Raw genomic sequence first — 13900 nt, 5'->3', positions numbered from 1 at the left:
TGACCCACTTCTTGGAAACCCTAGGTATGATGCTTGAGAGAATTTGAGAGAGAAGAGTGTGTATTTGATGTGTATTATGGATGAAAATAGGGTCCCAAGTATGTTTATAGGCCGTGTTTTATTATTGGAATAAGAGAAAAATATCTAAAATACCCTCATTAAAAGGCTGGATAATAAGCCGCCAGTCATTATGGGTGACCTTACAACTCGTAAGGTACCCCTATGAGAAACTACTCGCCCTTGTATATCTGTAATAGTGACAATGATATTATTGAAACTTGCTTGAACATGAATAACTCCCTTTGGTATTCTACATGCACCCTTACATGAACCAATACGTCTATTTATCCGTACGATGGCCTAGGACGAGGTGGTACTTATGATATTTCAGCATGGTACGTGTTTTATTTGATAGTTTTTTGGATATTAAATACTATTGGATGGGTTACTTTTTATTGGAACGCATTCCAACCCATTTTAGTGGAGGGGCGACTCGTTTCCCCTTAGTCGTAGTCTGGACAGTGTCCTAGGCCACCAATACTGGTCTGGTACTAAAATGACCTTATGACTCGTAACAAGTCCATACGACTTATTACATGTTAGTCGTACTTAGGAAAGAATACTTTGGGCATCATACTGGTTTCCTTATGGAAAGGATTATACGAGTCGTTTAGAGTCCTTACGACTCGTAACATGGTAGTCGTAGTCAAAATAGTGACTTAAACTAATCTCACTTGGCACATTACAACTGGGTCCTATGACTCGTAATGACTCCCTAAGACTCGGAAAAAGAGTCGTAGTTAGGAAAGTAAGCTTAAAACTCAGAATTTTTCAAGGACCAACACCTGGGTGTTTCAGTAGTATGTAAGCAATGTATCTATTTTTAGATTTGAAAAAATACTCTATGAAGATACTATGTTAGTATGCATATGTAAGGCCTAGGACTGAAATGATAATAGAGATCAATTTTCATTACAAGAAAAAATCTCAATGTCGTATTCTTCTATAAGAAAAGGATTTCGATTTAGAAAACGAATTGATAGTCTCTATTTTGCTGTATCAATTATCATTTCGGTGATAAACTTCTTCCATAATGATATTTATGTTACATAGTATTGCCAAAATATCAACCAATTTTATTCTTTTAACTAAATGAGGAAGAATTTAATTATTAATAAAACCTGGTGGGTGAATTTTACTCCTCCAAAGAAAAATGCAAAGTAATATGACCAACAATGATTCAAACATATATAAAAAGGATGTTTTTATACTTCTTGATATTGGAAAATATCCATAAATTATATGAAAAACACCTAAAGATTCTTTGTGAACTTTGATGGGAGTTTTTCTTAATTAAAAACACATTGATCTAGACATCACCGAGCTATAAAGGACTATCTAAATTAATTCGTTTCAGCTGATAAGCCGCAACTGCATCATAGGAATTCAAAAAAGATTCTTATGTATACTTATAGTAACTATTGCCACTTCTTTTTTCATATATGTATATATACCGGTCAAACTTCTAATTTTTTTTAAGTTAAGGATAAACAACATAAATCTCATCCTAAATGAAACTAATTACATAAGACCCTGAATTGACTTTCTCTCTTCCAAATTTGAGAAAATATATGTACATGTCAATGTACCTCATACGTAACTTCAATGTATGAGGAATCTATTTCTCCATAAGTTATGGAAATAAAATCATATCCAATTATTCTCTTACCTTAATAATGGTAGTAATTAATGTTTTGATTTTGTGAATGCTTAAAAGTAGTAATTATAATTCAAATTCAAAAAATATCTAGAATCATTACCACAATTTTTTTGAATTGCGATTTAGAATTCAATTTGAAAAAAAATAGAAACATTTGTTTTCTTCTATTTCCAAAAATCAATATGAACATCACTATATTGTTGAGGCATTTAGGGTCTTGATGGTCTGAAATTCTTTATGAACAATATAAAAGTGACGGAATTGTTGTTTCAGAAAGTATAATATTCTTGAAATTGATTTTGACGATTGCTACAGAATTAAATATTGATGAAGGACGAAAAAAACTTAAAGTAAATTGTTGAAGGAAATTTCTCTCCAGTTATTAGAAAGAATGATAATGGAGTGAGGGTGTACATCGAATTGAAGAAAAGTTTTCCAGGATTTGTAAATTACCTTTTGTGTATTTCAATTCTTGACAAGTCTAATAAGGAGATAGAGTTTGATCGTGAAATCGGTGTTGTTCTTTGTATTGAAGGAACTGAATTTGATGCTCTTGCATTAGTATTAGCTGAAACGCAAAATCAGTATTCGTTATATGTTCTAGAATTTGAATTGAAATACTTCATTACTTTGTATAGAGTGATTGGAAAAATTAATGGATGAGAAGGTTTTATACAGTACTTTGTATGTATGATGCTAGTGTATTTGTTTTATATTATAAGTAAAAACTTGCACAATATTGTAACCAAGCTGTCTTGACCCAATTTCTCAAGTCGTGATGACGCCTACGTTATCCCCTAGTAGGCAAGCCAAGCCATACTTTGTTGTATCTGTGCTTGGTAGTTCTTTCCATTATTCAGCTTCTGTTTCAGCCATAATAGCAATTTGATTTATGCTCTTTACTTTCTCATTTTTATGAATCCTAGCCAGCTCCACTTAGTTCTACCTTCCTACATTCATCTACACTAGAATGAACTTTTTCTTTACTTGTCGAGGCTGTCCATGATAAGTTTATATTCCTAGCAACTTCTTATTTGTGTGCTACACTGCCCTTTTGACTTATAATATATTACCTAGTTTAAATGATATTTTGACATTATTTATAAAATTTACACTACAAATATTAGATTTATACTCAAACAACAGTATGTGTATGATATTTATTTACACTCTTGTATGGAAGATAGTTTAATTTACGTAGTCGTTCCAGCATTTGTTATACATATGAGAATGTATTATACATTTTTTCTATGTATGATGTCAATGTTATATGTATGATTTACGCTCCAACAACATGTTCTATATGTATGTGAATGCACTATACTTTACTTTCTATGTATGATGCAAATATTTTCGGTTTTATATTTAAGTAAAAACATTTCACCTTATATGTATGAGAACGTATTATACTTTACTTTCTATGTATAATGTCAGTGTTATATGTAAGGGTTACACTCCAACAACATCATGTGCTATATGTATGCGAATGTATTATACTTTACTTTCTATGTATGATGCAAGTGTATTCATTTTTATTATACTTTATTTTATATGTATGACATTGCGAAAGCAGATAATTCAATAAATATAAACATGCAACCAAAAAATATTCGAAACTAAATTTGATTTAGTAAAATTGAAAAAAAAAACTAAAAATTAAATAAAGAATGTGCTGAAGTTAATCACTTTATTCAGTTAATACTTGATAACTGACAAATTTGAAATCCCCCAAATCACGTAGCTTCAAAATAGGCATAAAATAAGGAGTGCAATTATGGAGTAAAAATCGACCTAAAAATAGAGTAAAAATGGGTGTTTTGAAATGTATGAGACAGAAGAGACATAAAATCTAAAAGGAAGAAATTCTATGTAATTAATGTGGAATTTTTATAAATACTTTTCAAAGAAGAAATTTTATGTAACAAGTAATAGTTACGTTGTGTATATATGCAATTTTTCCTTAATTTAAACTTGGTCATGCTGATCATTTTATGAGAAAACAAAACAAATTATGTACACAAAGACCATTACCAAGTCGTCGACCCACACTAAAAACCGGATAATGGGGAAAATTAGACAAAATTGTCCAAATAAGCAAAACAGGAAAGTTCTAGATAATCCACAAAAATATCCTCGTGTCTTCTCTTCTCCAGTCGCCGTTGATGCCAACGAAGATGCCATTGACGCCAAGTTCATGAGTTTCCGCTTGAAGAAGACATACAAAGGTGAGCACTTTGGTATCAAAGATTATATCATAGATGTTAATTTTTCAAATTTGTAATCCCAGTAGAGTTTAGGTTTTCTTCATCTCGGGCGTTTGCATCGACTCACAAATGCCTTCAAATTAATCCAAATAAAGACTTCTTCAATTCTTATGACCACAAATCTAAGCTTTCACTTCCAAGTTCTAAATACTCTTCCTCAAATTCAAAATTGGTCACTTAAAATGTAGATTTCACTTCCGCTTTACTTTTTTGACAGGTTAAGCCCAACAAGGATCTAATATCACTGTCTAAAGAAGATGAAACCAAAGATTCATCAACATCATTATCACGTAACAAACTCGATCTTTGAAATTTATTTGCATTTCCATTGTTTATGTCTTGGTATTTTCATTGTGTGTCGTTTCTTCCATAGCTGAATAGCATTATAGGCTCCTCCTTGTATAATCCCAGGTGTCGATCTGTCACTATTATTTCTTCCATTGTTGTTTTATTCCTATTGTTTTCTCCTTTGAATTTGCTTGTCTGTCCTATTTTGTGCCTTGCTGCAGTCATTATGAATTCTGTTTTGCTCAATCTTTACTAATTTAGCTCCCCTATTATTAAAATTTCCATTTTGGACCTTTGTAATTTTAAGGTTTGGTAATTGAGCTCTATTCATGTTCAATATTACTTTTGCTTTTCTTAGTATTTCATGCATGTTTGTTAATTTATTCTTTCTATACCTGCAAAATAAAAAACATAGTTAGCAAAAACATCCACCAACTGACTGTCTTCTATGTAAGTGTTTTCTACCTCAATACCCATCTCACTTATTAAAGCTTTGATCTTTCTGATATCCATTGAAATATTTCAAGGAATCTCGCATATGTCATCCAGAATTTTCTTCACAGATAAAGAATCAGTCTCTAAGATGAGTGGTAGCAAATTCTAATTAATGCAGTAATTCAATCCAAAAACTAAAGCTCTCACTTCTGCTTCCAAGGTAGATATCTCCCCTAAGTCTTCTACCTACAACATAAACCAGTTCTCTAGCATCATTTCTCACACCAAAAGCTCCTAAGCTAGTCTAGGATTTTCTTTGAAGCCCTATCTGAGTTGCACTTGTAGAATCCCCTCCTAGGGATCCTCAAGGATACTACTATATACTCAATTCTAGGTGTATACTTTTCTAAAACATTGCTAGGTATACCCAAAAATATGGAATGTCATTTAGCCAAAGATATAAGCTCTTAGCCATGAATATCAAATTCCTATTAATATCCATCTTCATATTCACCTGTGACATCCTTTACCATGTTTCAAAGCATTCCTTCTCTTCCAGATTTGCCATAATATGAACATAGGCATTGCTTTAAAACTAGGTCTCAAATTTGATGAAACATCAGCATTCAGCCACTTTAAAACACTATTTTTCACTTGGATGAATGGTCCATCAATCTGTGGGTCACAAGGGTCAATCATAAAGACCAAATCAAATCTCTTTCTCATTTATCAAATCATATCAATTTGTGGACTCCTAACTCAACACATTTTAGCTCAAAACATTTTAATCTTCCTCAACATCAACAAGATATCAATGCATTGAACCATAACCGACTCGACATTTGGACAAGGATATGAAGACTCAATACATAATATTTTTAACAATTTAACTCATCAAAACTATCCAAAAAATACCAAGACTCATTACAACTTCAATATCAACATTTCTCAATTTGCCATCTCACTCTCATTTAAAGGTACTTGAGACATCAACCCATAGTAGGGATATAGAATTTCTAATATCAATTATAAATTCATAATAAGAAAATAGTGGTATGATTGTATAAATCAAGGCTTAACAAATTAAATCATCATACTCTCATGTTCCGTGTTCCATGTTTGTTACGAATCTGTGTGCTTTCCCCTGCTTTATATCCCTGCATTCCTGCTTTACTCTGTTTTATATTCCTTATGGCTGCAGTATCTATGTTATGTCATCTGCTTCTGTGCTGTACTATGTGTTTGTGTGATATCTCGTAACTTGAGCCGGGGGTTTTTCGGAAACAGCCTTTCTACTTCATCAGAGGTAGAGGTATGGACTGCGTACATCTTACCCCCCCTCAGACCCCACTAAGTGGGAATACACTGGGTTTGTTGTTGTTGTTGTTGATACTCTCATAATCAAATATTTTTTGGACATAATTCCATCTCAACATCATGCACATATCAGATGACATAATCCCATAGCTCATGGACAATAATATAAGATATAAAACCATATTTTCAATTTATGGTAAAAAATGTAAAATCTCATGTCAATGTAATTCAACAAAAATACCGGGCACAAGATCGAAAGGATAATTTTGTTCAAAGCCCCACATACCTAAAAATGGAAGATGATTATGAACTTTTGACTCTGGAACTTTATTCACAAAAATAAAGGGTGATTCTCGAAGCCCTTAACATGATCAACTCGAATTCCAAATCAATTTGAAATTTCTACGGTTCAATCAAGAGACATAGAAGGATGAAATTTGGAGTAGTAGGGTTGGGGTTTGATCCTTAGGAAATTTTGAAGAAAAATAAGCTATTGAATGCTCTTAATGGACTTAAATCCATGGTTTACCCGGATGGATTGGAGTGGGAATGACCAAAATACCCTTAAAAATCAAATAATGTCAAATCTGTCCTTTGGTGGACTGTTTTGATAGGCTGAAGTAGATCGACCATAACTTTTTGCTCTGATGGACAAATTGGATGAAACCTTTCATTGGAAATAGAACTTTCAGAGCTTTCTGTTGATATATAGTAGCTCACCCAGATCATTATGTACAAGGAGTTATGATCGTTTGAAGTTGACACTAAAATTCGCCTGGCCTCAGTATTTTTTTCCTGCACATTTACTACTCACCACTATTCATGGTTAGATCGGAATGATCATAACTCATCGCTCGAGTGTCTGTTTTGGATGATACACATATCGTTGGAAAGCTTATTCGATGCTATACGCGATGACGGGTTGCATATCCAGAAATTCCACATGTAAAAATTATTAATTATGATAAAGAACAGAATTCAACATATTTTCGTCTGAGATCTTAACAAAAAAATTTTTTGGGGCATCATATCATCTCCCCTTTGGAAACATTCGTCCTCAAATGTTTATAGGTAGGTCAATAATACTATGAAAATGAGTATATAGAGAAAAATTATCTTGCCCAAGCATATACTCCATTCTAGATTTTTTTAGATATCGTAGAAAACACACAAGCCAAGATAAACATAGAAATAAGAATTAAATCAAAAGAGAACGATACCTTTGACATGCTCAGGATTTATAGGAAAGAGGTGGGGATATTTGGCGTGCATATCCTCTTCGGCTTCCCAAGTAGCACTCTCCACGGATTAATTTCGCCAAAGCACTTTAACCAAAGGAACTTCCTTGTTTCTTAGCCTACGAACTTGAAAGTCAAAAACCTCAACCGGAATCTCTTCATATGAAAGACTATCTTAAATAACTGAGCTTTCGGAAGGATCAATCACAATAGAATCACCAATAGACTTCTTAAGCATAGAAACATGGAAAACCGGATGGACGTTAGATAACTCTACGGGCAATTCAACCTTATACGCTACCTTCCCAATGCGATCCACAATCTTATATGGACCAATGTAACGGGGACTTAGTTTTCCTTTCTTCCCAAATCTCTTCACCCCTTTCATGGGTGAAACTTTCAAGTACAATAAATCACCAACATCAAATTTAAGGTCTTTCCTCTTTACATCTGCATATGATTTTTGACGACTTTGGACGGTTTTCAACCTTTTCCAAATTAACTTAACCTTCTCCATGGCCTCGAACACCGCATCTGGTCCAGTTGTGGTAGCCTCACCAACTTCAAACCAACCAATGGGTGATCTACACCTTATACCATACAAAGCTTCAAACGGGGCCATTCCAATAGTAGCATGAAAACTGTTATTGTAAGCAAACTCGATTAATGCTAAGTGCTCATCCCAACTACCTTTAAAATCAAGCACACAAGCCCTCAACATATCTTCTAACGTCTGAATGGTCTGCTCGGCCTGACCATCTGTTTGTGGATGGAAAGCAAAACTTAAACGAATTTGGGTACCGAGACCCTTCTGGAAAGATTTTCAAAACTGAGAGGTAAACTGAGTACCTCTGTCAGAAATAATAGCCAAAGGGATTCCATGAATTCTGACGAGTTCCCGAATATATATTCTAGCATAATCTTCAGTTGTATACGATGAATGCACAGGCAAAAAATGAGCTGATTTTGTCAACCGATCTACGACAACCCAAATCGAATCATGATGGTGATGAGAAGGAGACAAACCAACTATGAAGTCCATATTCACTTCTTCCCACTTCCAAGTAGGAATGCTAAACTCTTGCATCACACCACTGGGCCTTTGATGCTCTATTTTAACCTGTTGACATGTGGAACACTTCGCCACAAATTTTTCTATGTTCCTCTTCATACCGTTCCACCAATAGATTTTCCGCAAATCATTGTACATCTTGGTAGCACTAGGATGGATGGAGTATCGCGTACCATGTGCTTCCGCCATAATCCTCTACTTTAAGTTATCAACATCAGGAACACATAATCTTTCTCGGAGTCTCAAAACGCCATCTCCATCTTGGGAGAAAACCTCCACCTTTTGGTCTTTAACTGACTCTTTTAACCTGACCAAGGTAGGATCCTTGTCTTGCTTCTCCTTCACTTCTGAAACTAAAGAGGATTCGGAACCTCTTTGCACTCCTATACTACCCTCAGCATCACCAAACAACCTAACCCCTAATCTAGCCAAATGATGTACCTCACGGGCCAAGTCCTTTTTACCAATCTCCATATGTACTACGCTACCCATGGACTTCCGGCTAAGGGCATTTCCTACTACATTGGCCTTGCTCGGATGATATAGCACGCTCATAACATAATCTTTCAACAGTTCTAACCATCGTTTCTGGCTAAGATTCAACACCTTTTGGGTGAATACATACTGCAATCTCTTATGGTCCGTGAAGACGTCGACATGAACACCATATAAATAATGTTTCCAAATTTTCAAAGCAAAAACCACGGTAGCTAATTCAAGGTCATGGGTAGGATAATTCTTCTCGGGAGGCTTTAGCTGCCTGGAAGCATAAGCTATAACCTTGCCCTTTTGCATCAATACACAACCCAAACTGACTCTGGAAGTATCGCAATACACCACAAAACCATCTACACCGTCAGGAAAAGTCAACATAGGGGCTGAAGTGAGTCGAGTCTTCAACTAATGAAAACTCTTCTCGCAAGATTCGGACCACTTGAACTTCACTTTCTTTTGGGTCAAATGGGTCATAGGAGACGCAATAGATGAAAACCCTTCAACAAAAAGATGATAATAACCAGCTAGACCTAAGAAACTTTAGATATCAGAAGGAGAAATAGGTCTAAGCCAACTCTTTATAGCCTCTATCTTTGGACGATCAACTCTAATACCTTCGAAAGAAATAATATGACCCAAGAAGGCTACAGAGTTTAGCCAAAACTCACACTTACTGAACTTAGCATACAACCAATGAGTTCTAAGAGTTTCCAACATGATTCGGAGATGATCCGTATGATCACCATCACTTCGAGAGTAAATAAGAATATCATCAAGGAACACTATTACAAATAAATCCAGCGATGGACGAAATACACGGTTCATAAGATCCATGAAAGCCGCTGGAGCATTAGTTAACCCGAAAGACATCACTAGAAATTCACAATAATCGTAACGGGTTTGAAAGGCTGTCTTGGGGATATCACATTCCCTAACCTTAAGTTGGTAATAACCGGATTTGAGGTCTATCTTCGAAAAGTAGCTCGCACCTTGCAATTGATCAAATAAATCATCAATTTAAGGAAGCGAATATTTATTCTTGATAGTAACCCTATTAAGCTGCCGATAATCAATACACATCCGTAAAGAACTATCTTTCTTATGCACAAACAGGATAGGTGCACGCCACGGGGACACACTAGGTCTGATAAAGCTTTTGTCTAAAAAATCTTTCAATTGCTACTTCAACTCTTTAAGTTCCGTGGGAACCATGCGATACAGAGGAATGGAAATAGGATGAGTGTCGGGAAGAAGGTCAATCCCAAACTCTATCTATCTATCAAGGGGGTACTCCAGGGAGATCTTCTGAAAAGATATCAAGAAACTCATTAACAACATTAATTGACTGAATGGTCGGGGTTTCAGACTTAGTGTCTTTAACCCGAACCAAATAGTGGACGCAACCCTTAGAAATCAACTTCCTAGCTTTGAGATAGGATATGAAACGACCCTTAGGAATCACAAAACTCCCAGACCATTCGATGATAGGTTCATCAGGAAACAGAAACTTGACCACACGGGCACGACAATCAATAGATGCATAGCATGAGTGAAGCCAATCCATACCTAGAATGATATCAAAGTCAACCATATCTAGCTCAATCAAATCAGCATATATAACCCGATGAAAGACAGTAATGGGACATTTCTTATATACCCGCTTAGCAATGACAGACTCTCCTACCAGAGTAGAAACCAAAATAGGCTCAGAAATTAGTTCAGGATTCGTTTTAAAATTTACAACAACCAGAGGTGTCACATAAGAAAAACTCGATCGGGGTCCATCAACACATAGACATCAAAATAGAAAAATGGAGAATACCAGTGACAATATCGGGAGATTCCTCCTGCTTCTGACGAGGTGGTATAGCATATAAATAATTCTGGCGTTGACCGCCAGCGGTACTAGATAAAATACCTTGAGGAGGAACTAGATGGGCTACAGGAGGTGGGGCACTGGTAGCCTGACTCTGGGGACGAGCATCACGACTCCGCTGTCTGGCATACGGGCAGTCTCTAAGTTGTGGCCCAACTTGCCACAACCAAAACAGCCCCGCTGCCCCATATAACACTCCTCAAATGGTCTTTACCACACTTAGCACACGAAGGAGGATGAGGCCAGTTGCTTACACTGTCCTGAGACCTGGAAGGTACCGACTTTTTCCTGAGCTCCTGCCTGCCCCAATATATAGAAGCACTAGCTGAGGAAGGCACAAGTATAAATGGACGTCTCTGAAATTGAAGGATACTCCCTCCAGAGAATCTAGTCTGACCAGACCCTTGTTGCTTCGATCTGACTCTCTATATCCCTCTTACATTTTCTCTTTCCTTTATCTTATCTGACTCAATCTGTTGGGCGTGAATCATTAACCTAGGAAGATCAATCTCCCTGTTGATCATAGCAAATCTATATTCTTTCACCACATAACTCGACACCCTAGTTAGAAACTTGCTCATACTAGTCCTCGAGTCAGCCATCATATTGGGAGCGTACTTCGATAGCTAATTAAACTTAAGACAATACTTATTAACAGATATGGAGCCTTGTCTCAAATTCATAAACTCCTCTATCTTAGCTTCCCTTAACTCAAGAGGAAAGAATATATCCAAGAAAGCATCTTGGAATAATTGCCAAGTCACCAGAGCGGTATCTTCCTCTCTACCCTTATTCCACATCTGCACCCAGTCATAGGGAATATCCTTCAACCGATAAGAATCCAGCTCCACACTTTCTTCCTCGGTCACGTACATAATCTGTGTAATTTTCTTCATTTCATCAACATACATCTTCGGGTCCTCACCTGCTCTCAACCCATGAAACTTTGGTGGATTCATCTACATAAAGTCATGAATTCATGCTACTGCCGAATTAATTTCCTGCGAAGGTAGAGCATTGGCCTAAGTATTGGCGGTAAATGCCTAGGCTAGCATATGAAAAGCTTCCCAAAATTTGGCATGGGATACCGTCTCATGAAACGAATCAACGGGTTGAGGTTAGTTATTGTTTTCACGAGCTCGACGTGGAGGCATTTTCTGTCATAAGAACGCACGAATTAACAGCAAAAGGAAATAGTTGTAAGCATGATAGACTCTTGTAGAAAGAAAGAAACAACTTTTCCTAGAACTCCCCCATCATCTTGATCATAGGTGTGGCGCACTATACACCGATGCTCAAGACTCTACGTAACGCGGCTTGTCAGACTCCCTAGGACTCTTCACAACCTTAGGCTCTGATACCAAGTTTGTAACGCCCCAAAATATCATCCTAAGATTCCACACGGTGCCCAAGGCTACACGTAGCCTCAAGCTAACCCTTTAAGCAAAAACACTACCCTTGGGTTCGAACACAACAACATACACGCTACGCTAAGGATATATATATAAGTACATATCATATCACATCGGACATGGCACGGAATATTGTTAGACTGTACATATATGGAATGTTTATACACAAACCAACCCAACAATACACTAGTTTGACATAGCCTCTATACAGCAAAATCAACGAGCCATTGGGACAAACCCCCAACTGACTCAATAGACCAAAGGGATCACAAAACAACAACACCAAAACTAGCAACTTGGTCCTCGAACCATGAGGACTCACCACTGAAGGAACGTAGATGCGGCACTCAAATATCACTGTCGCGGCTGCGGTTGAGTACCTGAACCTACATCATGGTAAGAATGTAGCCCATAGAGAAATATGTGGGTCAGCATAAGATAAGTACTGAGTATGTAGGGGCGCATGCAACAACAACAACAACAAACCCAGTGTATTCCCACTTAGTGGGGTCTGGGGGGGGTAAGATGTACGCAGTCCATACCTCTACCTCTGATGAAGTAGAAAGGCTGTTTCCGAAAGACCCCCGGCTCAAGTTACGAGATATCACACAAACACATAGTACAGCACAGAAGCAGATGACATAACATAGATACTGCAGCCATAAGGAATATAAAACAGAGTAAAGCAGGAATGCAGGGATATAAAGCAGGGGAAAGCACACAGATTCGTAACAAACATGGAACACGGAACATGAGAGTATGATGATTTAATTTGTTAAGCCTTGATTTATACAATCATACCACTATTTTCTTATTATGAATTTATAATTGATATTAGAAATTCTATATCCCTACTATGGGTTGATGTCTCAAGTACCTTTAAATGAGAGTGAGATGGCAAATTGAGAAATGTTGATATTGAAGTTGTAATGAGTCTTGGTATTTTTTGGATAGTTTTGATGAGTTAAATTGTTAAAAATATTATGTATTGAGTCTTCATATCCTTGTCCAAATGTCGAGTCGGTTATGGTTCAATGCATTGATATCTTGTTGATGTTGAGGAAGATTAAAATGTTTTGAGCTAAAATGTGTTGAGTTAGGAGTCCACAAATTGATATGATTTGATAAATGAGAAAGAGATTTGATTTGGTCTTTATGATAGACCCTTGTGATGTTGTGGTGGATTTCCTAACGCGTTTTGAGCTTGTCGGGGAGTAGTACTTAGCACCGAGAGGGAAATTTGGTATTTTCCCAAACCTATGTAGGGGCGCATGCAAAATATAAATAATATCATAAGTTTTGTAAAAACGTACATACGAACCATAATGACACACCTGACTTGAGTGACATTGAATCATGTAACTCATAACATCTTAGATAGGAAATGTAGGAGAAAAACCTCATAAGTCATTATAGATCATCATAGGCAACTTGACTTACCACATCAAAACTAGGAGTGACTCGGTATTTCAATAAACATGACTCTTATGGATAGAGGAGTTTCCTATAACCGACAACCCCACGTGAGCTACATGGAATACCAACGTTTGAAACCCCCGTTGGCGGGAGCTTCATACTCTTTGCTAGGGAGTACGACCTTAAAATTGCAATAATCATAATCGGGCTCTCTGGCCAATAATATCATCATCAAACAACCCTACGGTGGCACATAGGTTTGGGAAAATACCAAATTTCCCTCTCGGTGCTAAGTACTACTCCCCGATAAGCTCAGAACGCATTAGGAAATCCACCACAACATCACAAGGGTCTATCATAAAGACTA

At 36.6% G+C, this 13900-nt stretch overlaps 1 long non-coding RNA gene across 1 annotated transcript in view; it reads left to right on the top strand.

Annotated features, from left to right (window-relative positions):
- Nucleotides 1-3720: 3720 nt before the first annotated feature.
- The window catches only part of LOC107845500, a 50422-nt gene continuing 40242 nt past the window's right edge, over nucleotides 3721-13900 (top strand). Inside the window, exons 1-2 of the long non-coding RNA XR_001666872.2 lie at nucleotides 3721-3945; nucleotides 4202-4274. This is a non-coding gene — a long non-coding RNA (uncharacterized LOC107845500). The remainder of the gene's footprint in view (nucleotides 3946-4201; nucleotides 4275-13900) is intronic.

The sequence above is a fragment of the Capsicum annuum genome, chromosome 10, assembly GCF_002878395.1.
Source record: "Capsicum annuum cultivar UCD-10X-F1 chromosome 10, UCD10Xv1.1, whole genome shotgun sequence".
Taxonomy (NCBI): Eukaryota; Viridiplantae; Streptophyta; class Magnoliopsida; order Solanales; family Solanaceae; genus Capsicum; species Capsicum annuum.
Note: the sequence above shows the minus strand (reverse complement) of the source record. Positions and strands in the feature narration are given on the sequence as shown.